This window comes from Dermacentor silvarum, chromosome 1, assembly GCF_013339745.2.
Source record: "Dermacentor silvarum isolate Dsil-2018 chromosome 1, BIME_Dsil_1.4, whole genome shotgun sequence".
NCBI lineage: Eukaryota > Metazoa > Arthropoda > Arachnida > Ixodida > Ixodidae > Dermacentor > Dermacentor silvarum.
In genome coordinates, this window is record NC_051154.1 from 394,997,154 (window position 1) to 395,021,932 (window position 24,779).

Below are 24,779 nucleotides of genomic sequence, written 5' to 3' on the forward strand. Positions count from 1 at the left end.
GATTAGGTTAACAGTGCTAGGCATGTTTCCCCCTTTTAGCTATAGAGCTCTACTTGTAACCCTGTTTTCCGTTCTCCTCGTTAGTATAGTGGTCAGTATCCCCGCCTGTCACGCGGGAGACCGGGGTTCGATTCCCCGACGGGGAGCGTTTTTTTTTTCTTCCTGTTTTGCGTCTAAAGGCTTACACGTGCTAGTGCGAGAACGATGACATCGCGCACGCACCCGCAGTCAGATAAGGTTAACAGTGCTAGGCATGTTTCCCCCTTTTATCTATAGAGCTCTACTTGTAACCCTGTTTTCCGTTCTCCTCGTTAGTATAGTGGTCAGTATCCCCGCCTGTCACGCGGGAGACCGGGGTTTGATTCCCCGACGGGGAGCGTTTTTTTTTCTTCCTGTTTTGCGTCTAAAGGCTTACACGTGCTAGTGCGAGAACGATGACATCGCGCACGCACCCGCAGTCAGATAAGGTTAACAGTGCTAGGCATGTTTCCCCCTTTTATCTATAGAGCTCTACTTGTAACCCTGTTTTCCGTTCTCCTCGTTAGTATAGTGGTCAGTATCCCCGCCTGTCACGCGGGAGACCGGGGTTTGATTCCCCGACGGGGAGCGTTTTTTTTTTCTTCCTGTTTTGCGTCTAAAGGCTTACACGTGCTAGTGCGAGAACGATGGACATCGCGCACGCACCCGCAGTCAGATAAGGTTAACAGTGCTAGGCATGTTTCCCCCTTTTATCTATAGAGCTCTACTTGTAACCCTGTTTTCCGTTCTCCTCGTTAGTATAGTGGTCAGTATCCCCGCCTGTCACGCGGGAGACCGGGGTTTGATTCCCCGACGGGGAGCGTTTTTTTTTTCTTCCTGTTTTGCGTCTATAGGCTTACACGTGCTAGTGCGAGAACGATGGACATCGCGCACGCACCCGCAGTCAGATAAGGTTAACAGTGCTAGGCATGTTTCCCCCTTTTATCTATAGAGCTCTACTTGTAACCCTGTTTTCCGTTCTCCTCGTTAGTATAGTGGTCAGTATCCCCGCCTGTCACGCGGGAGACCGGGGTTCGATTCCCCGACGGGGAGCGTTTTTTTTTCTTCCTGTTTTGCGTCTATAGGCTTACACGTGCTAGTGCGAGAACGATGACATCGCGCACGCACCCGCAGTCAGATAAGGTTAACAGTGCTAGGCATGTTTCCCCCTTTTATCTATAGAGCTCTACTTGTAACCCTGTTTTCCGTTCTCCTCGTTAGTATAGTGGTCAGTATCCCCGCCTGTCACGCGGGAGACCGGGGTTTGATTCCCCGACGGGGAGCGTTTTTTTTTCTTCCTGTTTTGCGTCTAAAGGCTTACACGTGCTAGTGCGAGAACGATGGACATCGCGCACGCACCCGCAGTCAGATAAGGTTAACAGTGCTAGGCATGTTTCCCCCTTTTATCTATAGAGCTCTACTTGTAACCCTGTTTTCCGTTCTCCTCGTTAGTATAGTGGTCAGTATCCCCGCCTGTCACGTGGGAGACCGGGGTTTGATTCCCCGACGGGGAGCGTTTTTTTTTCTTCCTGTTTTGCGTCTAAAGGCTTACACGTGCTAGTGCGAGAACGATGGCAAGGCGCACGCACCCTCAGTCAGATAAGGTTACAGTGCTAGGGATGTTTCCCCCTTTTAGCTATAGAGCTCTACTTGTAACCCTGTTTTCCGTTCTCCTCGTTAGTATAGTGGTCAGTATCCCCGCCTGTCACGCGGGAGACCGGGGTTTGATTCCCCGACGGGGAGCGTTTTTTTTTCTTCCTGTTTTGCGTCTAAAGGCTTACACGTGCTAGTGCGAGAACGATGACATCGCGCACGCACCCGCAGTCAGATAAGGTTAACAGTGCTAGGGATGTTTCCCCCTTTTAGCTATAGAGCTCTACTTGTAACCCTGTTTTCCGTTCTCCTCGTTAGTATAGTGGTCAGTATCCCCGCCTGTCACGTGGGAGACCGGGGTTTGATTCCCCGACGGGGAGCGTTTTTTTTTTCTTCCTGTTTTGCGTCTAAAGGCTTACACGTGCTAGTGCGAGAACGATGGCAACCATTCTGCTTCCGGCCACCGAGCGTGACGGTTCGTGGGATCATGGCCTCTTCAAGGGCAGCGACAGCGGTCACTTTTGGCCGCGGTAACAGGACCAATGACAACGATAACGAATACCCGTTTATTCTGCCTCAACTGCCCCAAGGACGAGTCGCGATTAATACCGTGTTTTTGCACGGTGATGTGCGTGCCAGACCCTACAAGGTGGAGGATTTCAGGGACGCCCTGCTGCCGACAGGCTTGATGCCTGAGGTGCTATGCATAGGGGCGTACCAGATTAACCACGTCTGGGCGGTAACCCTCAAGGATGCGACCGCCACAAAACGACTGGTGGCACTGAAGGAACTGCAGGTGAAAGGACGACGGTACGTCATCGTCGACCCGCAGGACCAGCAGGTGAAGCTTAGGCTGCACTGGCTACTGTACGGCGTGGCCGACGAGGACATCCCGACGGCGTTCGCGGCTTTCGGGAAGGTGGAGGAGATAAGCCGGGAGAGGTGGCGCGTCCAAGGCATGGGTGACAAGACGTCAACCACCAGGACCGTGCTGCTCAAGCTCAAGAGCGGTCTCAAAGTAGAGGACCTTCCTCATCAGGTCCGCGTCGGCGGAGAGCTCGCTTTGGTGGTCGTTCCCGGGCGGCCTATGCAGTGCTTGCGCTGCCAGGGCACTGGGCACGTCCGGCGAGAGTGTAAGATGCCGCGCTGCTCCCGTTGCAGACGTTTTGGGCACGTCGAAGCCGACTGCGTGAAGACCTACGCTACAGCGACAGGCCCAGCAGTGAGTGAAGCGGCAGCCGAACAGCTGATGGACGCAGTCGAGGCTGAAGACGCCGCTAAGGGAGCCGGAGACCATGTGCCGCCAGCGAAGACAAGTACCGTGACAGTGCCGGAGGGCGCTGAAGCCAAGGTGGTCGAAGCTGCTGAGCAAGTGACTGGGCCGGCACGGGTTGACACGGAAGCTGTCCTTGCAAATGAAGGTGCAAGTGAAGGTGAAAGCGATGACGATGAATCAGAAATGGAACAGAGCGAGGCCGCTATCGACGGTGACCGGGCTGCTAAGTCTCGGAGCCACCTTCAAGCGTCCCCGTGATGAGGCCGAGGACAAGGACAACGCGGCAACCAGCTCCAGTGATGGGCCGCCGGCGAAATCGCCTCTTGGGAGGCGCTCGAGCTTCAAACCAAAGCCGAACGTTCCGTCCGACAGAAAGCCTGGGGACCAAGCCCAGCAGACAAACAACGACGAGAAACCGGGCGGTCCCGGAGACGGCTAGCCGACGGCTGGTCGTGAGGGGTAAGCACCATGCTCCGGGCCTACCTCATTCTCTAGTTCATCATGGCTCCTAATCCGTCACTCAGTATTGCAACTCTAAACGTTAGAGGGCTGGCGGCTAGGCGTAGGCAGAGTCAAGTCCTACGGTTGGCCACTGACCAATACATAGACGTTCTAGCTGTCCAGGAGACCAAGGTAGACGGGGAGGAGGAGACCGGGAGCATGGTGAGGCGTTTCACGTACCAGATATTATGCGGTGGTGAGCCACGCGGTAGGGACGTCCGCCGGATGCGTCCTGTTTGTTAAGAAGTTGCCAAACCTTGTAGTACAAAGTGTGTTTTCATGTCAATCCGGAATGATCGTATTTTGCGATTTGTTTTTTGTGAAGTTCAATTTCGAGTTATATGCATATATGCGCCAAATGGTGTAGAAGAACGTGCTTTATTTTTTTCGAAACTTTTTCAGTTATTAGCAGTGAAAAGTGCATGCTTTTGTTGGGGGATTTCAACTGTGTTTGAGTGCTCGAGATAGATCCAATAATGCTGGTATCCGCGATAAAAGCAGTCATATATTGTCTAGGCTGATTAGCGAAAGTGAACTAGACGATGTATGTGAGAGACTTGAGGGGGAGCGGGAAGTGATGTTTACGCGATTTCAAGGCAGTAGCCATGCGCGGTTAGACCGCTTGTACATGTCACAGGACATGATTCCAAAGTGTCACAGTTATTCTGTTGCACCTGTGTCGTTCTCAGATCACTGCTTGGTGAAGTGTACCATAGGTATGAAGAAGAAGGAATCATCTTTTAACTGGGAACTATGGAAAATGAATGCCTTACTACTAAAAGACGAGCCATTTGTAGAGGCAATTACATGAGGCCGTTATGGAAGTATGCGATGAAGTACTGAAACCATAGCAGAGAAATGGGAATGGTTCAAACAAAAGGTAAAAATGAAAGCAATAGAAAGGTCGAGCTGCTTAAAGTTTGAGAGGGAAATGAAAGAACGAGACTTACGAAAGATACTTAATCAGCTGATAGCGCTGGAGTGCGAAGAGCCAGGGGCGTATAAGCAAGATATGCGAACCATCAAAGAAAAAATCGAACAGTTGGACAAAGAACGCTATCAAGGTGCGATTGTGCGAGCAAGAGCAAACGCATTAGTAGCGGGGAGAGACGCCCACCAAAAGGGCACTAGGACTTGAAAAAGCTCATGGTCGACGTAATCATGTCGATAAGATCTCGTGGAATGGCACACTCGTCGAAGATAATAAGAGCATAGGCCGAGCGTTTTTAGAGTATTACCAGTCACTGTTTGCATATCAAGAAGCTAATGTAGATGAGTTCAAAAGGGTCTTTCTCAGTCGCATGCCGCGATTGAGTGACGACACGAAGGACCGATTAGAAGGGACTATAAGAGAACACGAAGTCGTAAAAGCAATAAATGATTTGAACAATGGCAAATCACCCGGACCTGACGGTCTGAGCGCTTGTTTTTATAAAGCCTTCAAGAAAGAACTTTCGCCCCTGCTAACAGGACCTGTTTAACGACGCGTATGTGAACAAAGCTTTGCCGCCTTCTTTTGGTAAAGCGCATACCATCTTGATACCTAAGAGTGACAAAGCGGAGAAACTTAGGCTCGTGACATCTTATAGGCCGATATCTTTAACCAATGTCGACTATAAGATTTTCATGAAGGTTTTGGCAGCCAGACTTCAAAGCGTCATCAAAGAAATCGTCGCAGACCACCAAACGTGTGGGCATCAAAGGGAGGTCAATTTTTTCGAATATTCACACGATGCGGTGCGTGCTCGAGTGCTGTGACCTCACTTACGATGGCGTCGCAGTGCTCCAGCTTGACCTAGAGAAAGCTTTTGACTGTGTGTCTCATGATATTTTGTTTGCCATTCTGGATCACGTTAATGTAGGTGCCATCATCACTGAGGGAGTGGCATTGGCGTATCAGAACTGCACAACACGTTTAATTGTGAATAAATCATTGGGGGCCCCCATTAACGTCATGCGTTCTGTGCGTCAAGGCTGCCCCCTCAGTCCTCTTTTGTTTGCAGTTTACATTGAAACGATGTGTTTGGCGATAACTGAGAACGATCAAATACGCGGTTATAGCTTGGCAGCCACAGAAGTCAAGCTCCTGGCATATGCAGATGATATCGCCGTGTGTTGTACAAACAGAGAAAGCGTAACGGAAACAATACGCGTGGTGAAACAGTTTTGTGATGTAACGGGCAGTAAAGTGAACTGGGGTAAGTCCCTCGGTTTGTGGCACGGAGAGTGGTCCTCGGCCCCGGACAACTTTGCGAATGTGAGCTGGGTGAAAACCCCTACCAAGTATCTCGGTGTTCCCTTGGATAGCTACAAACAGAGCGAGGAATACTGGACGAACCAAATAAAAGAAACAAAGAAAAAGCAGACAGGTGGAAAGGCATCAACCTGTCCATTTTCGCAAGGGCAACTGTATGTAATTTGTTTTTCATTACGAAGTTGTGGTACGTCATGCAGACGTTGTTTTGTTCAAGGGTAAATGTGCAAAGATTGCACAGAGTGTTCGCCGTTTTTATCTGGGACTCTAACTGGGAAAGATGTAGCCGAACAAATCTGTTCAGGCGGGTGAAGGAAGGTGGCCTGGGCTTGGCGCATCTTTTTGTACGACAGCTTGTCAATAGATTTTTGTTTTTTCGAGATGTGCGTGATCCTTTTCTGCGTACGGTATTACAGCTCAGATTAAGAGCTGCGCTGCCGGCGCTCATTGTTAGTACCAATAGTATGCCAGGAACGATTCGCGGCTATCTTAAAGAGGTAGTCGACAGTGTGCGCTTTCTTTCTGTGCGTTTTTCTTTCGATTATTTATCTGCCGTGAAAAGAAAGACATTATATAAAGATGTATGCGATATTATATTTCCAGTGCCATTGTACAGAGCGATATACAGTGGAGGACCAGGACAGGATGTCCTTAAACGGGTGAAAAGAATGGAGGTGCCTACTGGGGCAAAAACATTCTTTTTTAGGCTACACACAGGAACACTGTCAGTGAAGACATTCATGGAAGAACGCGGCTTCCTTGTACCATGGGGCCCACACTGCTTGATTTGCAAGCAACCTGAAACTGTAGATCATGTGTTTTTGCATTGCTGGGAAGGGGTGTACTTCTGGGACGTCCTAAAACGGACAATCAAGGAGTTTCCGTTGAATCCGCATGGGATCAGGTACTTACCGATTGAGAATGAGGACGGGGTTCCATACGACCTAATTATGCTCAATGGCCTCCACTGTTTATGGCGGGCACGAATGGCTGGGTACCATTGCGACCCAGATGCTAGGCCTGCTCGTATTTATTTTCGAGAAAGTATGTCTCGTTTCATGAAATTAAGAAAATGCAAGATATTGTACCCGATTGGCTGTCGAGGATAGAACCTCTGACAGCTTTAAAAGAATTTTAGTTTGACAACGCCAGTCCATGTTGGGCTGATGGCTTTCATGTTTTTCAGTATGTTCTGTAGGTGTTCTTTTTGTGATGTCTGTTTCTATACTGTGTGCATTGTACATTGTCAAAGACCGGCAATAAATAAAAAAAAAGTCCGCGTGGCCTAATGGATAGGCGCTGACTTTGGTGTGAAAATTTTATTTACTGCTTGCCGAACACGCATTTAACGAAGGTGGCGCAAAATGCCCTATATGTCCGCGTGGCCTAATGGATAAGGTGTCAGACTTCGGATCATAAGACTGCAGGTTCAAGTCCTGTCGCAGACGTTGGTGTGAAAATTTTTATTTACTGCTTGCCGAACACGCATTTAACGAAGGTGGCGCAAAATGTCCTATATGTCCGCGTGGCCTAATGGATAAGGCGTCTGACTTCGGATCAGAAGACTGCAGGTTCGAGTCCTGTCGCAGACGTTGGTGTGAAAATTTTTATTTACTGCTTGCCGAACACGCATTTAACGAAGGTGGCGCAAATGTTCTATAGGTCGGCGTGGCCTAATGGATAAGGTGGCAGACTTCGGATCATAGACTGCAGGTTCAAGTCCTGTCGCAGACGTTGGTGTGAAATTTTTATTTACTGCTTGCCGAACACGCATTTACAAAGGTGGCGCAAAATGCCATATATGTCCGCGTGGCCTAATGGAAAGGTGTCCAACTTCGGATCAGAAGACTGCAGGTTCGAGTCCTGTCGCAGACGTTGGTGTGAAATTTTTATTTACTGCTTGCCGAACACGCATTTAACGAAGGTGGCGCAAATGTCCTATATGTCGCGTGGCCTAATGGATAAGGCGTTTGACTTCGGATCAGAAGACTGCAGGTTCGAGTCCTGTCGCGGACGTTGGTTTGAAAAGTTTTTTTTACTGCTTGCCGAACACGCATTAACGAAGGTGGCGCAAAATGCCTACATGTCCGCGTGGCGTAATGGATAAGGCGTCTGACTTCGGATCAGAAGACTGCAGGTTCGAGTCCTGTCGCGGACGTTGGTTTGAAAAGTTTTATTTACTGCTTGCCGAACACGCATTTAAGAGTGGCGCAGTGGAAGCACGATGGGCCCATAACCCAGAGGTCCGTGGATCGAAACCACGTTCTGCTACATATATTTTTATTTTTCTCACATTTTACAGAAATATGGTATGATAGGCGTCTCATTCTGCTTCCGGCCACCGAGCGTGACGGATCGTCGAATCATGGCCTCTTCAGGGGCAGCGACAGCGGTCACTTTTGGCCGCGGAAACAGGCGCAACGATGAAGATATCGAATATCCGTTTATTCTGCCTCAACTGCCCCAAGGACGATTGGCGATTAATACCGTGTTTTTGCACGGTGATGTGCGTGCGAGACCTTACAAGGTCGAAGATTTCAGGGACGCCCTGCTGCCGACAGGTTTGCTGCCTGAGGTGCTATGCATAGGGGCGTACCAGATTAACCACGTCTGGGCGGTGACCCTCAAGGATGCGACCGCCACAGAACGACTGTTGGCCCTCAAGGAACTACAAGTAAAGGGACGACAGTGCGTCATCGTTGACCCGCAGGACCAGCAGGTGAAGCTTCGGCTTCACTGGCTGCTGTACGGCGTCGCCGACGAGGACGTCCGCACGGCGTTCGCAGCTTTCGGCAAGGTCGAGGAAGTGAGCCGGGAGAGGTGGCGTGTCCAAGGCATGGGAGAAAAGACGTCAACCACAAGGACCGTGCTGCTGAAGCTGAAAAGTGGCGTCAAGGTGGAGGACCTCCCTCACCAGGTCCGCGTCGGCGGTGAGTTGGCCCTGGTGGTTGTTCCCGGTCGCCCCATGCAGTGCTTGCGCTGCCAAGGCACGGGACACGTCCGCCGGGAGTGCAAAGTCCCCCGCTGTTCACGATGCAGACGATTCGGCCACGTCGACGCGGACTGTGTGAAATCCTACGCCGCCGTGACAGGCCCAGCTGCGAATGACGTTGCGGCAGAGCACGTCATGGACGTTGTGGAGGCGGAGGACGCTGCCAAAGGAGCTGGAGACCTGGTGCCGTCACCGACAGGCAATGGTACGCCGAACGAGGGTGCAGACGGCAAGTTGGCCGAGGCTGCTGAGAAGCCGAGTTTGCCGGAACAGCTCCCGACTGCAGAGGTCCAGGCGACCGGAGGCGTTGGTGAAGACGCGGCCGATGACGACGAAACAGCAATGCAGCAGGACAAGGCCGTCGTCGACGGCGACCGGACAACGACCCTTGGTGCCCCAGTCAAGCGCTCCCACGAGGAGACCAAGGACAGGGACGAGAGTGCAACCAACAGCAGTGAGGGACCGCCGACCAAGACGCCGCTGGGAAGGCGGATGGGCTTCAAGCCAAAACCGAACGTTCCTCCTGAGAGAACACCTGGTGACAAAGCACCGGTCACTAACGCCGCCGGGAAGACGGAGGGTCCCGGAGGCGACTAGCCGAGGGCTAGTCGTAAACGGTAAGCACCATGCTCCGGGCCTACATTTTCTCTAGTTCAATATGGCTCTGTTTCCGTCCCTTAGTATTGCCACATTAAACGTGAGAGGGTTGGCGGCTAGTCGTAGGCAAAGTCAGCTCCTACGGTTAGTCACTGACCATGACATAGACGTACTAGCCGTCCAGGAAACTAAGGTAGACGGGGAGGAGGAGACCGGGAGCATGGTGCGACGTTTCACGACTAGGTATTTTGCGGTGGTCAGTCATGCGATTGGCACGTCCGGGGGCTGCCTTCTTTTTGTAAAGAAGCTGCCAGGAATAGAGATTCAAAGAGTATTTTCTTGTGAGTCTGGAAGGATTGCTTTTTGTGATGTTTTCACGAGTGATGTCGAGTTTCGCATCATATGCGTATACGCACCGAACTCTGTGGATGAGCGTGTCTTATTCTTTTCGAACCTTGAACAGTATGTCCGGTGTGATAAGCGCGTAATCCTGTTAGGAGACTTCAATTGTGTGCTGAGCGCTAAAGACAGAGTCAACAATGCCGGTATGCGTGACAAAAGTAGTGATGTGTTGTCCAATATAATAAGCGAAAATGAACTTGACGATGTCTTTGAGTGTCTCGAAGCTGGTCATGAAGTGACGTTTACGCGTTTTCAGGGTAGTAGCCATGCGCGATTGGATCGCATGTACATTTCGTTGGATGCAATCCCAAAATGCCATGGCTATTGCGTTGTACCTGTGTCGTTCTCGGACCACTGTCTGGTTAAATGTGAAGTCGGCATAGAGAAAAGGAGACATGCTTTCAATTGGGACCTCTGGAAAATGAATGCAATGCTACTAACCGATGAGCCATTTCTTGCCGCAGTACGCGATATGGTTAATAAAATACACGAAGCAACATCGGAAACAATAGCGGAAAAGTGGGAATGCTTTAAACAAAACGTTAAAATGAAAGCCTTGGACCGATCGAGCTGCCTAAAATATGAGAGGGAAGTGAAAGAAAAGGGTTTTAGAACACTACTCAGACAGCTTATTACGCTTGAGTGCAGACAGCCTGGGGCGTACAAAGACGACGTGCGAAACATCAAGCAAAAGCTTGAACAGTTTGATAAAGAGCGTTATCAAGGTGCCATTGTGCGAGCACGTGCCGATGCACTAGCGGCAGGGGAGACGCCCACAAAAAGGGCGCTTGGACTAGAAAAGGCGCACGGACGACGCAACAATGTTGATAAGATTTTAATGAACGGCAGTGTTGTTGAAGACAACGAAAGCATAGGCCGCGCTTTCACTGAGTACTACCAGTCACTCTTTGCATTCCAGGCTGCCAATTTAGATGGGTTTAAAGCTGCTTTTCTCCATCGTATGCCGCGATTGGATGATGACACCAAAGAAGGACTAGAAGGCAGAATAACCCAGAGGGAAGTCGAGAAAGCAATCGACGATTTGAACCTGGGCAAGTCACCCGGACCTGATGGTCTCAGCGCTGGGTGGTATAAGACATTTAAAAGCGAACTGGCTCCTTTGCTAGCAGCGGTATTTAATGACGCATATGAGCAGAAATCCTTGCCACCTTCCTTTGGAAAAGCGCACACTATACTAATACCTAAGACCGATCAAATAGATAAACTAAAGCACGTCACATCCTACAGGCCCATATCATTAACTAACATCGATTATAAAATATTTATGAAGGTTATAGCCACCAGACTCCAAAGTGTCATCAAGGAAATAGTCGCTGACCACCAAACTTGCGGCATCAAGGGGCGATCTATTTTTGCGAACATCCATAGGATGCGGTGTGTTCTCGAGTGCTGTGACGTCACCTATAGCGGCGTTGCAGTTCTTCAGCTCGACCTCGAGAAAGCGTTTGACTGTGTCGCGCATGCTATTTTGTTTGCAATCTTAGATCATGTTAATGTTGGTTCCATCATCACTGAGGGAGTGGCCTTGGCGTATCAGAACTGCACAACGCGGTTAATTGTTAATAAGTCACTGGGGGCCCCCATTAACATCATGCGTTCAGTGCGCCAAGGCTGCCCCCTCAGTCCGCTTCTGTTCGCTATATATATTGAAGCAATGTGTCTGGCAATCACTGAAAATGTCAGAATACGTGGTTTTAGGCTGGCAGCGGCCGAAGTTAAAGTACTCGCGTATGCAGACGACATCGCAGTGTGTTGCACAGACAAACCAAGTATAACCGAAGCAATAACTGTAGTGAAGCACTTCTGTGACGTCACGGGCAGCAGAGTAAATTGGGGCAAATCTCTTGGACTATGGCACGGGGAGTGGCCGTCTGCACCGGACCACTTCGCGAACGTGAACTGGATGAAAACTCCTGCACGGTATCTAGGTGTTCCCCTCGACAGCTACAACAGCAGCGAGGAATACTGGAGGAGTCAAACCAAAGAAATGAAAGATAAAGTAGACAGATGGCAAGGAACTAACCTGTCTATTTTTGCAAGAGCGACAGTTTGCAATATTTTCTGTATCTCTAAGTTGTATTATGTCATGCAAGTGCTCCATTGTTCCCGGGCAAACGTGCAAAGGCTGCACAGAGTGTTTGCGGTTTTCATCTGGGGTTCGACATGGGAAAGGTGCAGCCGAACAAACTTGTTCAGAAGAGTGAAGGACGGGGGTGTGGGCTTAATTCATCTCTTTGTTAGACAGCTGGTAAACAGATTTTTGTTTTTTCGCGATACGCGAGACCCTTTTCTGCGCACTGTTTGCCAGCTCAGGTTGAGCGACGCATTGCCGGAACATGTCGTCAGTACAGAAAGCATGACCGGAACACTTCGTGGGTATCTCAAGGAAGTGGTCGAAAGTGTACGCTTTCTCACTGTGCGTTTTTCAAATGATTACCTTTGTGAAGTGAAAAGGAAAACACTGTATAGAGACCTTGCTGATGTACTTTTCCCAGTACCATTATATAGAGCCATATACAGTGGAGGGCCAGGACAGGATGTGCTTAAACGGGTGAAACGCATGGAGGTGTCACCCGGGGTAAAAACATTTTTCTTTAACCTTCATACAGGAACGCTCCCCGTCAAGACTTTTATGAAAGAACGGGGTTGTACTGTACCATGGGGATCGCACTGCTTCATCTGCAAGCAGCCCGAAACCATAGACCATGTTTTTTTGCACTGTTGGGAGGGGGTTTACTTCTGGGACGTGTTACAGCGAACACTAAAGAAAGAATTGCCAGTGGACCCCCATGGGATCAGGTATCTGTCAATTAAGGACGATGACGGGGTACCTTATGACTTTATTATGCTGATTGCACTCCACTGTTTATGGCGGGCTCGTATGGCAGGGTGCCACTGTGACCCCGACGCGAGGCCCGCGAGGATTTATTTCAAAGAATGTGTATCTCGCTTTATTGAAGAACAGAAAATGAAAGTGTATGTACCGGATTGGCTGTCAAGGGTGGTTCCTCTGGCAGCCATGAAGGAATTTTAACGTGACAACGTCGGTCCTATACGGAAGGACGACTTACTTTTTTTTTCTTTTTTTTCATTTTTTTCCTTTTTTTTGTACAATAGCGTGCATTTCTGTTATTGGAGTGTGTGGTAATTTGTATGTACTGTCTTATGTCGAAGACCGGCAATAAATAAAAAAAAAAGCAGAGTGGCGCAGTGTAAGCATGATGGGCCCATAACCCAGAGGTTCCTGGATCGAAACCACGCTCTGCTACATATATTTTTATTTTTCTCACATTTTACAGAAATATCTCATCAGCGCGTTATTTCATGTCCGCGTGCAATATTGTATGCCGTGAATCGCTCTCATGCACGACGCCTCCTTTCCGCGCTTTAAGAAGCTTAAATCGTTTATTACAAATGTGAGCGAATTTACACGCATTAACAGTAAAGCAGAGTGGCGCAGTGGATTCTGCTTCCGGCCGCCACAGCCGACGGACGTGGAATGTCGGCTCCCGCAAGGGTGGTTTTTGCGGCCCCAAAGGGCCGCGGTACCAGGTTTTTGGATGCTGCCACACAGGAGTACCAGATTATTTTGCCGCAATTGCCCAAAGGTACGACCGTCGCTAATACCGTGTTTTTGCACGCTGATGTTAAGGCCAGGCCATTTCGCGTAGAACATTTTCGATACGCGCTTGCTCGTCTGCAGCTGATGCCGGAACTGTTGGCTTTAGGAGCCTATCAAATGAACCACGTGTGGGCTATCACCTTCAAGGATGAAAAAGGAAAGCAGAAGCTGCTGGCTACGGAAGCGTTAAGCGTAAAGGGTGAGCGATGTCTGGCCATTGACCCACGCAACCAAGATGTACGCATGAAGCTCTACTGGCTGTTGCACACCACACCGGTCGAGGACGTTCGAACGGCGCTGGCACCATTCGGAACCGTGACCGAGATGTCAAGGGAAAAATGGCGTGTGGCCGGATGCAGTGACAAAGGCTCGCACACAAGGCTGGTGTCCTTATGTTTGAAAGCAGGCTTTACCATAGAAGATTTACCGCATCAGCTTCGCGTCGGCGAGGACAATGCACTTGTGATAGTGCCTGGCAGAGCACCGCTCTGCCTCCGGTATCACGGCACCGGACACATACGGCGCGATTGCCGCGTTCCACGTTGCGGGATCTGTCGTCGCTTCGGCCACGAAGATACCCAGTGCGTGCGAAGTTACGCAAACGTGACAGGGTTTGGCAAGAGCGACGTGATAAACGAGCATCTGATGGACCAAGCTGACGCCGAGGACACTGCTCGGGAGGGCGGGCATCCACTGAAATGTGACGAGGTGCTAGACGCTACGAGCAATGACAAAGCTCAGGAGGTAGAAGCCAGCAAAGAAGACAGCATGGCACAGGAGCCAGCGACAGAAAGTTGCACCGAGGGTGAAGCTGTGCGGGCAACTGCCGGCGTGACCTTGGTTAGCAGACCTGAAGTAGACGGAAGCGGCAGGGAGGTGGGGAATAGCAGCAACCCAGTCGCTGTCTCCAAAATACCACGCGACGAGAACGCGGAAAAGGATGGAAAAGAAGATGACGCGACCACAGCTGAAGGACCGCCGGCCAAGACCACCACTACTTGGAGGCTTTCGCTGAAGCCTAAACCGAATGTACCACCGGACAAAAGGTCGACGCCCGCAGTTCGCCCGCCTTAGCGGGGTCGCTGCTGCTGTAGTAGAGCACGAAGGAACTGAGGTTGGACAAGTAGGCTGCAGTTCTGGTGATGTGTGCCGACAAGGAACACGCAAGGGCTTCGACCAGTGTGGCGGAGCCATTCAACGTTGTCCAGTCCAGTGCTGTAAGTCGACTAACACCAAACGTGCATCAGTCACAAAGCAGTCCGTCTGTTCCCCAGCTTTCTAAACGTGGCTACAAAGTAGGAACGCTTAACGTGCGTGGCCTGTCGGCTAGAAAACGGCAGGCTCAAGTCAAACGGCTGTTAATTGAGCATGATATTGATATTCTTGCAGTCCAGGAAACAAAAATTGAAAGTGAGGAACAGACGGATAGAATGGTAGAAATGTTTAAATCAAATTACAATGTTTGTGTTTGTCATGCCAAAGGGAAATCCGGAGGATGTGTTATTTTTCTGCGAAACACTGTCGGGATCATTGAGGAGACAGTGGTGACATCCGATGATGGCCGATTTGTTATGTGTGACATAATTAGCAATGATGTAGCCTGGAGAATAATTTGTATTTACGCCCCAAACAAAGTAAATGAGCGGAAAGTGTTTTTTGACTATATGGCCACCTTCATAAGTAGTCAGAGGAGGATTGTTTTGCTCGGTGATTTTAACTGTGCATATTAGCCCGAAGACACTACTAAAGATGTGCTCATAAAAGACAAGAGTGCAGAGGCGCTCAGTTCCACTGTTGAAGAGTTTGGCCTTGTGGATGTTGGTGATGTGCTGCGTGAAAACCGAGTACTGTTCACTCATTTTCAAGGGCGGAGCCATGCAAGGCTCGATCGCGCTTACGTGTCGGCATAACTAGTACCAACTTGCAATCACTACGGTATTAAACATGTCAGCTTTAGTGACCACAGTTTGGTGGTGTTCACAATCGGTTCAAAAGTGAAGGCGTCCCGTTTTAATTGGCAGCTGTGGAAGCTCAATGAAAAGCTACCGCAGGACGAAAGATTCGTCAACGTAGTAACGGAGAAAATTAAAGAATTGCGCACGAGTGAACCGAGTGAAATGTTCTGCGGTTGGGATCAATTCAAAAGTGAGGTGAAAAGTATAGCGATGCAAATGGCATGTGTCTTAAGGCATAAGGCTAAACAACGTGAAAGAGAACTAAACTGTACGCTGGGGGGGGGGGGGGGAGTACCTTTTAGATGTAGAAAGCACAGTCCCTGGGCATTTTACAACTGTTATCAAAGAAACAAAACAACAGCTAGAAGCTCTTGAGACCGAAAGATACGAAGGAGCGGTGATAAGATCGCGAGCCGAGCGCATCTGGTTAGATAAAGCCCCGACGAAGCGGGCCCTCGGGGATGAAAAGAGATATGCGACAAAGAAAGAAATTAAGGAAATCACCTATCACGGCATTCTTACGGATGATCAAGAAAGCATTCAAAACGCCTTTTGAAGAAAGGTATTCTAATCTCTTTAACAGTAAAGTCGAAATCACTGAGGATTTTAAGAAGCATTTCTTGGCACTCATGCCAGTACTGCAAGAAGAAGTAAAGACGGGACTGGAGAGACCTATTAGTATTCAAGAGTTAGAGCGAGCAATTGATGAGCTCGGTACGGCAAAGGCTCCAGGGCCTGACGGCCTAGGGTCCAGCTTCTATAAGTTTTTCAAGTCTGAAATGGCAGAAATACTTTACATAATCATAACTGAAGCTTACGAAGTTCAACGACTGCCCTCATCCTTCAGGGCCAGCCATATCGTCCTGATACCAAAGCCCAATGAGCCAGTCAAGTTGCAGTCGGTCGAAGCATATCGACCAATTAGTCTCACGAATGTTGACTATAAGGTGTACATGAAGGTCCTTGCCAAAAGGCTTCAGTCAATAATTACATCTGTCGTTGGGTCACATCAGACGTGTGGCATGAAGGGAAGAAGTATACTAACCAATATCCATACAGCTAGAAGCGTTCTTGAGTTCTGTGACGTAACCCTCGGACACGTGGCAATGGTCCAATTAGACATCGAGAAAGCCTTCGATAACGTTGTACACAGCGTACTTTTCGCTGTGCTCGAACACATTAACATAGGAAAAATTATTCAAGAAGGTGTCCAAATGGCATACGCAGACTGCAGTGCAAACCTCATCATTAATAACAAGCTGAGCAAAAGTATACCGGTTATATCGAGTGTACGTCAAGGTTACCCGGCCTCTCCGTTGCTTTTCGCCATATTTCTAGAGCCATTCTGTTTAAAAGTATTGAATAACGAGAAGGTCAATGGATTCAGGCTGCATATGCACGAAGTTAAAATCCTGTCGTATGCTGACGACATAGCGATCTTTTGTACCAATCAAGAGAGCATCGTTGAAACAGTCAAAGATGCAAAAATGTTCTGTAGACTGACTGGAAGTGCCATAAGCTTGCAGAAAAGCACCGGATTCTGGCACGGAGAATGGGAACGTACGCCAGCTTATGTTGAAAGCATCAAATTCAATCAGATGCCGACTCGTTATCTCGGAGTCCCACTAGAACACTACCGAGATGCAAAAACGCATTGGGTAGCTGAAATAGAAAATGTCAGAGCACAGACGGTAAAGTGGGGTGGTCACAACCTGTCTATGTTCGGCCGTGCAACCGTGTGCAATTTGTTTTTGGTAGCAAAAGTGTTCTACTTATTGCAAGTTCTTTGTATGTCCAGAGTCTGCGTGCAAAAGTTGCACCGAATTTTCGCTGTCTATGTGTGGGGATCGTCATGGGAGCGTTCCACTCGGTTAAATTTGTTCCATCGACTGCGCAAAGGGGGTTTGGGACTATCTAATTTATTTCTGAAGCAGGTAGTTTCTAGATTTGGTTTCCTTCGCGACCAAAGCGACGGGTTTCTGCGGTGTGTAATTCAATGGCGATTGTGTGATGCTTTGCCTGAATACATTGTGACGTCTCATGCGGGATCTAAGGTAGCGATAAAAGGGTTCTGGATAGAAGTGGTAAATGCTTATCGCCTTCTCAGTGCACATTTTTCAGTAGATTACTTGCACACTGCCAAACGAAAACGATTGTATAAAGATCTAGTAGATATTATGTGGCCAGTGCCTGTGTACCGAGCTCTGTATAATTTAGGCCCCGAAAAGGACGTATTGAAACGGGTGAAAAAGATGCCTGTGAAGGCGACTACTAAATCATTTTTCTTCTGTTTGCACATTGGCACGCTCCTTGTCAAGCCGTGGCTCCAACAAAAGGGATTCTTCCTCCCCTAGGGCGTTAACTGCATGATTTGCTGAAAGCCTGAAACAATAGAGAACACCTTCCTTGACTGCTGGGATTCAGTATTCCTGTGGGACATTCTCCAGCGTACAATTAAGAAGGACTTCCCGCTAACCACATTTGGTATTAGGTTTTTGCCGTTGACCGAGCCAGAGGGCGTGCCGTGTGACATGGTGATGCTCCTCTGCATGCACAGCGTGCGGAAGACTAGGATGGCTGTTAGAAATGAGGAGGTGAATCCTAGACCAGCCAGGGAATATTTCATTGAAAATATCATTTATGTCCGCGAAGTCTTAAAAACCCAAACAGAGCCACCACACTGGCTACCTATCGTTGATCAGTTAGCGACGATCAAGCAATTTTAAATAAGCTTCACATTGGAATGTGCAGCGACATTTCTCATGACGTCACAGTTTGTGTGGAATTCAAAGATTGAATTCGTGTATTGTATATCTGTATGTGTATTGTTCTGAAAACCGGTAATAAAAAATATATATATGTAATGCTTTAAAAAAAAAGAGTGGCGCAGTGGAAGCATGATGGGCCCATAACCGAGAGGTCCGTGGATCGAAACCACGCTCTGCTACATTTATTTTTATTTTTCTCACATTTTACAGAAATATCTCATCAGCGCGTTATTTCATGTCCGCGTGCAATATTGTATGCCGTGAATCGCTCTCATGCACGACGCCTCCTTTCCGCGCTTTAAGAAGCTAAAATCGTTTATTACAAATGTGAGCGAATTTACACGCATTAACAGTAAAGCAGAGTGGCGCAGTGGAAGCATGATGGGCCCATAACCCAGAGGTCCGTGGATCGAAACCATGCTCTGCTAGATATATTTTTATTTTTCTCACATTTTACAGAAATATATAATCAGCGCGTTATTTCATGTCCGCGTGCAATATTGTATGCCGTGAATCGCTCTCATGCACGACGCCTCCTTTCCGCGCTTTAAGAAGCTTCAATCGTTTGTAACAAATGTGAGCGAATTTCCACGCATTAACAGTAAAGCAGAGTGGCGCAGTGGAAGCGTGCTGGGCCCATAACCCAGAGGTCCGTGGATGGAAACCACGCTCTGCTACATATATTTTTATTTTTCTCACATTTTACAGAAATATCTAATCAGCGCGTTATTTCATGTCCGCGTGCAATATTGTATGCCGTGAATCGCTCTCATGCACGACGCCTCCTTTCCGCGCTTTAAGAAGCTTAAATCGTTTATTACAAATGTGAGCGAATTTCCACGCAATAACACTAAAGCAGAGTGGCGCAGTGGAAGCGTGCTGGGCCCATAACCCAGAGGTCCGTGGATCGAAACCACGCTCTGCTACATATATTTTTGATTTTCTCACATTTTACAGAAATATCTAATCAGCGCGTTATTTCATGCGTCGTGCAATATTGTATGCCGTGAATCGCTCTCATGCACGACGCCTCCTTTCCGCGCTTTAAGAAGCTTGAATCTTTTATTACAAATGTGAGCGAATTTACACGCATTAACAATAAAGCAGAGTGGCGCAGTGGATTTCTGCTTCCCCGCAGGGGCGTCTGCGGCAGCAGGCGTTTGGTGTGTTGCGACACCACGGACCCGAGCACATGGGGGTTGGCCCCTCCCGCGTGTAGCCGTGCGTGGCTTAGCCGTCTCCGGGGAAAAGAGGATCCTGGAGGTTGAGCCGATGCCGGGTGTTCGGACCTTCATGGCCCCTCGGCGGAGGCAACACTCCGCTTCACGTAGACGGCACCCCCGGACTGACCCACCCGGGGGAAATCGGTGGTTGCCTTTTCCTGTCCCCCTCTCCGATCTTTCTCTGCTCTATTTTTCTGTCCTTACTGTCCTGTCACCTCTTCTCTTCTGTTACTTCCTCAATTTCCATAGGCGGCTTGGGTTAACCTTGTGTAGGTGCCCTCCCTTGGGTTTATATATAAGGTTATAGCACGGCAATGTACGGCTGGCGCCTGCAGCCTTACACGTTAAGTGCTGCAGCGTCCCTTTGTTGGACTCCGTGGTGGGTGGCTGCCATTGCTGCCGAAATACACCAAACTGCTATGGGAACACCCGCTTTTCCCCGACTTCTTGATCGTCTCCCTCAGAAGAGGGGACGCACCGATGAGATTCTGAACTTGTTCACCAGACCAAAAGACATTTTTCCCCGATTCCAAGTAGTACATAGTGAAAGAACCGAAAAACTAGCAAGAACCATATCCCCATTTGTAGTTGCAAAAAGCTTGACCAACACGCTAGGTCCTGGCTACAAAGTCACCAAAATGCCAAGCGGGGATCTTCTGCTTGAGCTACGGGATAAGGAGCAATACAACAGACTCGGCAAGCTTGTTACTTTTGGTGATGTCCCAGTTTCCGTTTCACCGCATCGATCAATGAACACAGTACGGGGGGTAGTATCTGAAGCAGACCTCATCGACCTATCTCAAACCGAACTGTTGGAAGGATGAAAGGAGCAAAATGTCACGAATGTGCAGCGCATTGTTATGAGACGGGACAATAAAGAAATTCGCACGAAACACCTGATACTTACCTTTGAATTGAGCGTTTTGCCACAAAGCATTGAAACAGGGTACACAAAGACATCCGTAAGACCATACATCCCAAATCCTAGGCGATGCTACCAATGCCAAAGATTTGGCCATGGCTCGCAGAGCTGCCGTGGTCGACTCACCTGTGCTAAGTGTGGAACACAAGGTCATGCCTCAGACAATTGTGAGGCCACACCTCACTGCGTTAATTGCGATGGTGACCATCCAGCATACTCCCGCTCCTCTCCAAGCTGGAAAAAAGAAAAAGAAATCCTAACACTGAAAGTCCGTGAAAACATATCGTTCAGGGAAGCACGCAAAAGGTGCTCACCATTCCACACTACCACATATGCTGATGCGGCGCGTCAAGGGGCAGCGTCGCAGCGGCTACTGCCACCTGCCCAGCCCGCGCGCAGCGAGCTGTCGCTTGTGGCTCCTGCCCCCAGGGTGGAAGGAGCTGTCTACTCCACCCAACCAGCGAACAGGCCCGGTTACCCTAGGGTTGCCGGCACCACAACAGTCCTCGGTGGCAGCCTGCGCTTCGCGTAGCGAACCCGCAGGCCCGCCAGCAGCTCCCACGGTGGGTGCAGTCAAGGCTGCCTCACCCTCACCGGCCCCTGCTGGTGCTGGCAACAGCCGGCGCAGCTCAGGCCCAAAGGCAGCCCCATCGACATCCGGGCTGGTGGGCGCAAATGTTTCGTCCTTTGCGGCGAGACTTTCGCGTGAAACTTCTCGCTCGCAAGAGCGCGTGTCCAGCGCCTCACAAGAGGAAATGGACACCACACCCACCCCGACGGCGCACCAAGCGCCTAAGGAGCGGCGAGGTTCCCTCGACCGCTTCGGAAAAGAAAAATCCCGCGTTACAGGGCCTGGAAAGGGCTCTGTAATCTAATGCAACACTTCCTTTTTGTTTTTAGTACACACAGCACCCATTTACTTTCAGTATGGCCACACAAATAATACAATGGAACATCAGAGGCCTTCTTAGGAACCTCGATGATGTGCAAGAACTTCTCCACAAACACAATCCAAAAGTGTTGTGTGTACAGGAAACTCATTTAAAATCGGCACATACAAACTTTCTTCGACAGTATGTTACGTTTCGTAAAGATCGCGATGATGGTCTCGCATCATCAGGCGGTGTTGCAATTGTGATTCACGATAGCATAGCATGTCAACGTTTGCAGCTGCAAACGCCCCTTGAAGCAGTGGCAGTTCGACTGGTTCTCCTTAACAAACTCATCACCATTTGCTCGGTATACACACCCCCACATTACCGCTTACACAAACACGAATTTCAGTCCGTAATAGACGAATTGCCAGAGCCCTATCTTGTTCTTGGCGATCTCAATGCACACAACAGTCTGTGGGGCGACGCTCGCATCGATGCGCGAGGCCGTCTAACTCTTTTCTCATCCGGTGCTTGTCTGCTTAACAAAAAAGAACCTACATATTATTGTCTTGCAAACAAAACATTTTCCTCTATAGATCTCAGCATAGCTTCTCCATCCATATTCGCTGAACTTGAATGGGAAGTTATAAAAAACCCTTACGGGAGCGACCATTTCCCAATACTGCTGAGAGCACCAAGACAATATGAATCTCCACCACATGCTCCCCGGTGGAAGGTCAATGCAGCGGACTGGGATAAATTCCAAACACTTACCAGTAAGCTCTCGTGGGCAGACATTTCATCGCTCGGAATTGACGGTGCCATCGAGTATTTCACTAATTTCATAATTGATGCAGCTTCTAAGTGTATTCCCCAAACAAGTGGACTTTCTAGCAAACGCCGTGTTCCGTGGTGGAATGAACAATGCCGGAACGCACGTAGGCAGCAGAACAAAGCATGGAGGCAGCTTCGCGATTATCCTACTGCTGAAAACCTTGTCAGTTTCAAGAAAATCAAGTCCCAAGGTAGGAGAACACCTAGACAAGCCAGGAGAGACAGCTGGCAAACATGTTTGTCAAGTATCAACTCGTACATGGATGAGGCCAATGTTTGGAACAGGGTGAATAGAGTAAGAGGACGACAAACACATCCGCCTCCCCTGGTACACACGCAGGGAGACAGCCTGGAGGACCAAGCGAACCATCTGGGTGCACATTTTGAACATGTGTCCAGTTCATCACACTATTCTCCAGCGTTTATAAGATACAAATCAGCAATAGAAAAACAAAAACTGGACCGAAAGAGCACCGGAAACGAGCCATATAACCTACCTTTCTCCCTAACAGAGCTGCATGCATCACTCACCTGTTGCAACCAATCTGCCCCAGGCCCTCACCGTATACTATATGACATGTTGAAAAACCTACCTTCTGAAACTAAGAAAACCCTTCTCTGTCTCTATAACTCTATATGGACCTCCGGCGAGATCCCCTCTGCCTGGAAAGAGGCCATAGTGATCCCTATCCTGAAGCAGGGCAAGGATCCATCGTCCGTATCGAGTTACCGGCCCATAGCTCTAACAAGCTGCCTCTGCAAAGCTTTCGAGAAAATGATAAATCGTCGTCTGATACATTTCCTAGAATCGAACAAGCTGCTTGACCCATACCAGTGCGGTTTTCGCGAGGGCCGATCCACCATTTTATTTCTTTTTCCATTTAATTCTTTTTATCTGTATTCCTAGACATGGAAAAGGCCTACGACACCACATGGCGGTGTGGAATACTGAGACCTCTCCCACTTTGGTGTACGTGGTAATATGTTAAATGTCATTGAAAGTTATCTGGTGAATCGCACATTCCGTGTTCGAGTTGGCAATGCATTATCACGACCTTTTGTGCAGGAAACTGGAGTGCCACAGGGTGGGGTGCTCAGTTGCACTCTCTTCATTGTAAAAATGAATTCCTTGCGTCTATGCATCCCACGCAACATGTTTTATGCAACGTACGTCGATGATATACAGATTGGATTTAAATCATGCAACCTTGCAATCTGTGAGCGGCAGGTTCAACTTGGTCTGAACAAGGTGGCTAAATGGGCAGACGAGAATGGGTTCTGCCTAAATCCACAAAAGAGCACCTGCGTCCTTTTTTCTAGAAATAGAGGACTGTACCCAGACCCCGACATTGACCTGCAAGGACAGCGTCTACCTGTAAAAACGGAACACAAATTCTTAGGCATAATTCTTGACACAAAGCTAACATTCATACCACATCTAAAACATCTAAAAAACAAATGCATGAAAACAATGAATATTTTAAAAGTGTTGTCACGCACTACATGGGGTAGTGACAAAAAGTGTCTGTTAAACTTGTATAAAAGCCTCATATACGAACACGCCTAGACAACGGGGCCATAATTTATCAGTCAGCCACCCCAACCGCGTTGAAAATGCTGGACCCCGTCCACCATCTAGGTATTCGCCTGTCTACAGGAGCCTTTAGGACAAGCCCTGTAGAAAGGCTTTACGTGGAATCCAATGAGTGGTCCCTCCACTTCCAGAGGACCTACACAGCTTTCATGTATTTCCTTAGAGTGAATGCAAACAGTGAACATCCCTCATATTCCACCGTAAATGATTTGTCCAGCTCCCACCTCTTTCATAACCGACCTGCAGTAAGAGAGCCCTTCTCGTTGCGTGTGAGAAGTCTGGCTGAGGAAATGGATGTCCCACTCTTTGAATGTCGTCTAATGACACCCACTATACAGGTCTCACCGTGGCAGTGGCAGATTGTCGACTGTGATTTGTCCTTTTTACATGTTATGAAGCACGCCCCGGTTGCACACCTTCGAATGCATTTTCTCGAACTGCAGCATAAATACTCCTGTCCGGAATTTTACACCGATGCATCAAAGTCTCATGCTGGCGTCTCTTATGCAGCGGTTGGCCCATCATTTTCAGATGCCGACGCCCTGCACCCCCAAACGAGCATTTTCCCAGCAGAAGCTTATGCAATACTGTCGGCTCTTAAACATATCAAAGAATCTAAAATACCAAAAACAATTATCTACACAGACTCGCTGAGCGTAGTAAAAGCTTTAAAATCTCTTAAAAGGCACAAAAATCCCGTAATAGTATCGCTTTATTCATTAATATGTAATATTTATGCGTCTGGGCAACATGTTGTGGTGTGCTGGGTGCCAGGACACCGAGACATTGAGGGAAATGTACTGGCAGACCAGATTGCCACATCCATCGACGCAAAAGCTGGAAACACATCCATGCCCGTCGCTGTTCCCGATATGAAGCCATATCTACGCAAGAGACTTCGAGCGCACTGGCAATGTTTGTGGGACCCCCAGAGTCTAAACAAACTTCATTTAATTAAGCCTCGCTTAGGGAACTGGCCATCCACCACGAAATCTAGAAGAAATGATGTCCTATTCTGTAGGCTCAGAATAGGACACACTTATAGCACGCACAATTACTTGTTGTCTGGAGGCGAACCCCCAACCTGTACTAGATGTGGGGAGGTACTTACTGTACTTCACATCCTAGTACAGTGTCCACTAATAGAACCTGAAAGAAAGAAACACTTCGTTCAAGCCTACAGAGAGAATATACCCCTTCACCCAGCGATGTTTTTGCATAATGACCCGGTATTTCAGCACGAATCAGTTATAGCCTTTTTAACCGACATCGACATTTTGCAAGTTCTTCGCCCGAGAAATTCGTAGCAGGGTCCTCTTTCAGAGGACGCTT

General features: G+C 48.7%; 12 non-coding genes across 12 annotated transcripts; all 12 read left to right on the plus strand.

Annotated features, from left to right (window-relative positions):
- The first annotated feature begins 74 nt into the window (after window positions 1-74).
- Window positions 75-146, plus strand: Trnad-guc (transfer RNA aspartic acid (anticodon GUC)). Its single transcript has one exon. It is a non-coding gene; the product is annotated as a tRNA-Asp (tRNA).
- A 159-nt stretch (window positions 147-305) lies between these two features.
- Window positions 306-377, plus strand: Trnad-guc (transfer RNA aspartic acid (anticodon GUC)). The gene has a single exon. It is a non-coding gene; the product is annotated as a tRNA-Asp (tRNA).
- Window positions 378-535: 158 nt separating this feature from the next.
- Window positions 536-607, plus strand: Trnad-guc (transfer RNA aspartic acid (anticodon GUC)). Its single transcript has one exon. It is a non-coding gene; the product is annotated as a tRNA-Asp (tRNA).
- A 160-nt stretch (window positions 608-767) lies between these two features.
- Trnad-guc (transfer RNA aspartic acid (anticodon GUC)) lies at window positions 768-839 on the plus strand. The gene has a single exon. It is a non-coding gene; the product is annotated as a tRNA-Asp (tRNA).
- A 160-nt stretch (window positions 840-999) lies between these two features.
- Window positions 1,000-1,071, plus strand: Trnad-guc (transfer RNA aspartic acid (anticodon GUC)). The gene has a single exon. It is a non-coding gene; the product is annotated as a tRNA-Asp (tRNA).
- Window positions 1,072-1,229: 158 nt separating this feature from the next.
- Window positions 1,230-1,301, plus strand: Trnad-guc (transfer RNA aspartic acid (anticodon GUC)). The gene has a single exon. It is a non-coding gene; the product is annotated as a tRNA-Asp (tRNA).
- A 159-nt stretch (window positions 1,302-1,460) lies between these two features.
- On the plus strand, window positions 1,461-1,532 carry Trnad-guc (transfer RNA aspartic acid (anticodon GUC)). Its single transcript has one exon. It is a non-coding gene; the product is annotated as a tRNA-Asp (tRNA).
- A 157-nt stretch (window positions 1,533-1,689) lies between these two features.
- On the plus strand, window positions 1,690-1,761 carry Trnad-guc (transfer RNA aspartic acid (anticodon GUC)). The gene has a single exon. It is a non-coding gene; the product is annotated as a tRNA-Asp (tRNA).
- Window positions 1,762-1,919: 158 nt separating this feature from the next.
- Trnad-guc (transfer RNA aspartic acid (anticodon GUC)) lies at window positions 1,920-1,991 on the plus strand. The gene has a single exon. It is a non-coding gene; the product is annotated as a tRNA-Asp (tRNA).
- Window positions 1,992-7,161: 5,170 nt separating this feature from the next.
- Trnar-ucg (transfer RNA arginine (anticodon UCG)) lies at window positions 7,162-7,234 on the plus strand. The gene has a single exon. It is a non-coding gene; the product is annotated as a tRNA-Arg (tRNA).
- A 343-nt stretch (window positions 7,235-7,577) lies between these two features.
- Trnar-ucg (transfer RNA arginine (anticodon UCG)) lies at window positions 7,578-7,658 on the plus strand. Its single transcript has one exon. It is a non-coding gene; the product is annotated as a tRNA-Arg (tRNA).
- A 69-nt stretch (window positions 7,659-7,727) lies between these two features.
- Window positions 7,728-7,800, plus strand: Trnar-ucg (transfer RNA arginine (anticodon UCG)). Its single transcript has one exon. It is a non-coding gene; the product is annotated as a tRNA-Arg (tRNA).
- Window positions 7,801-24,779: the final 16,979 nt, after the last annotated feature.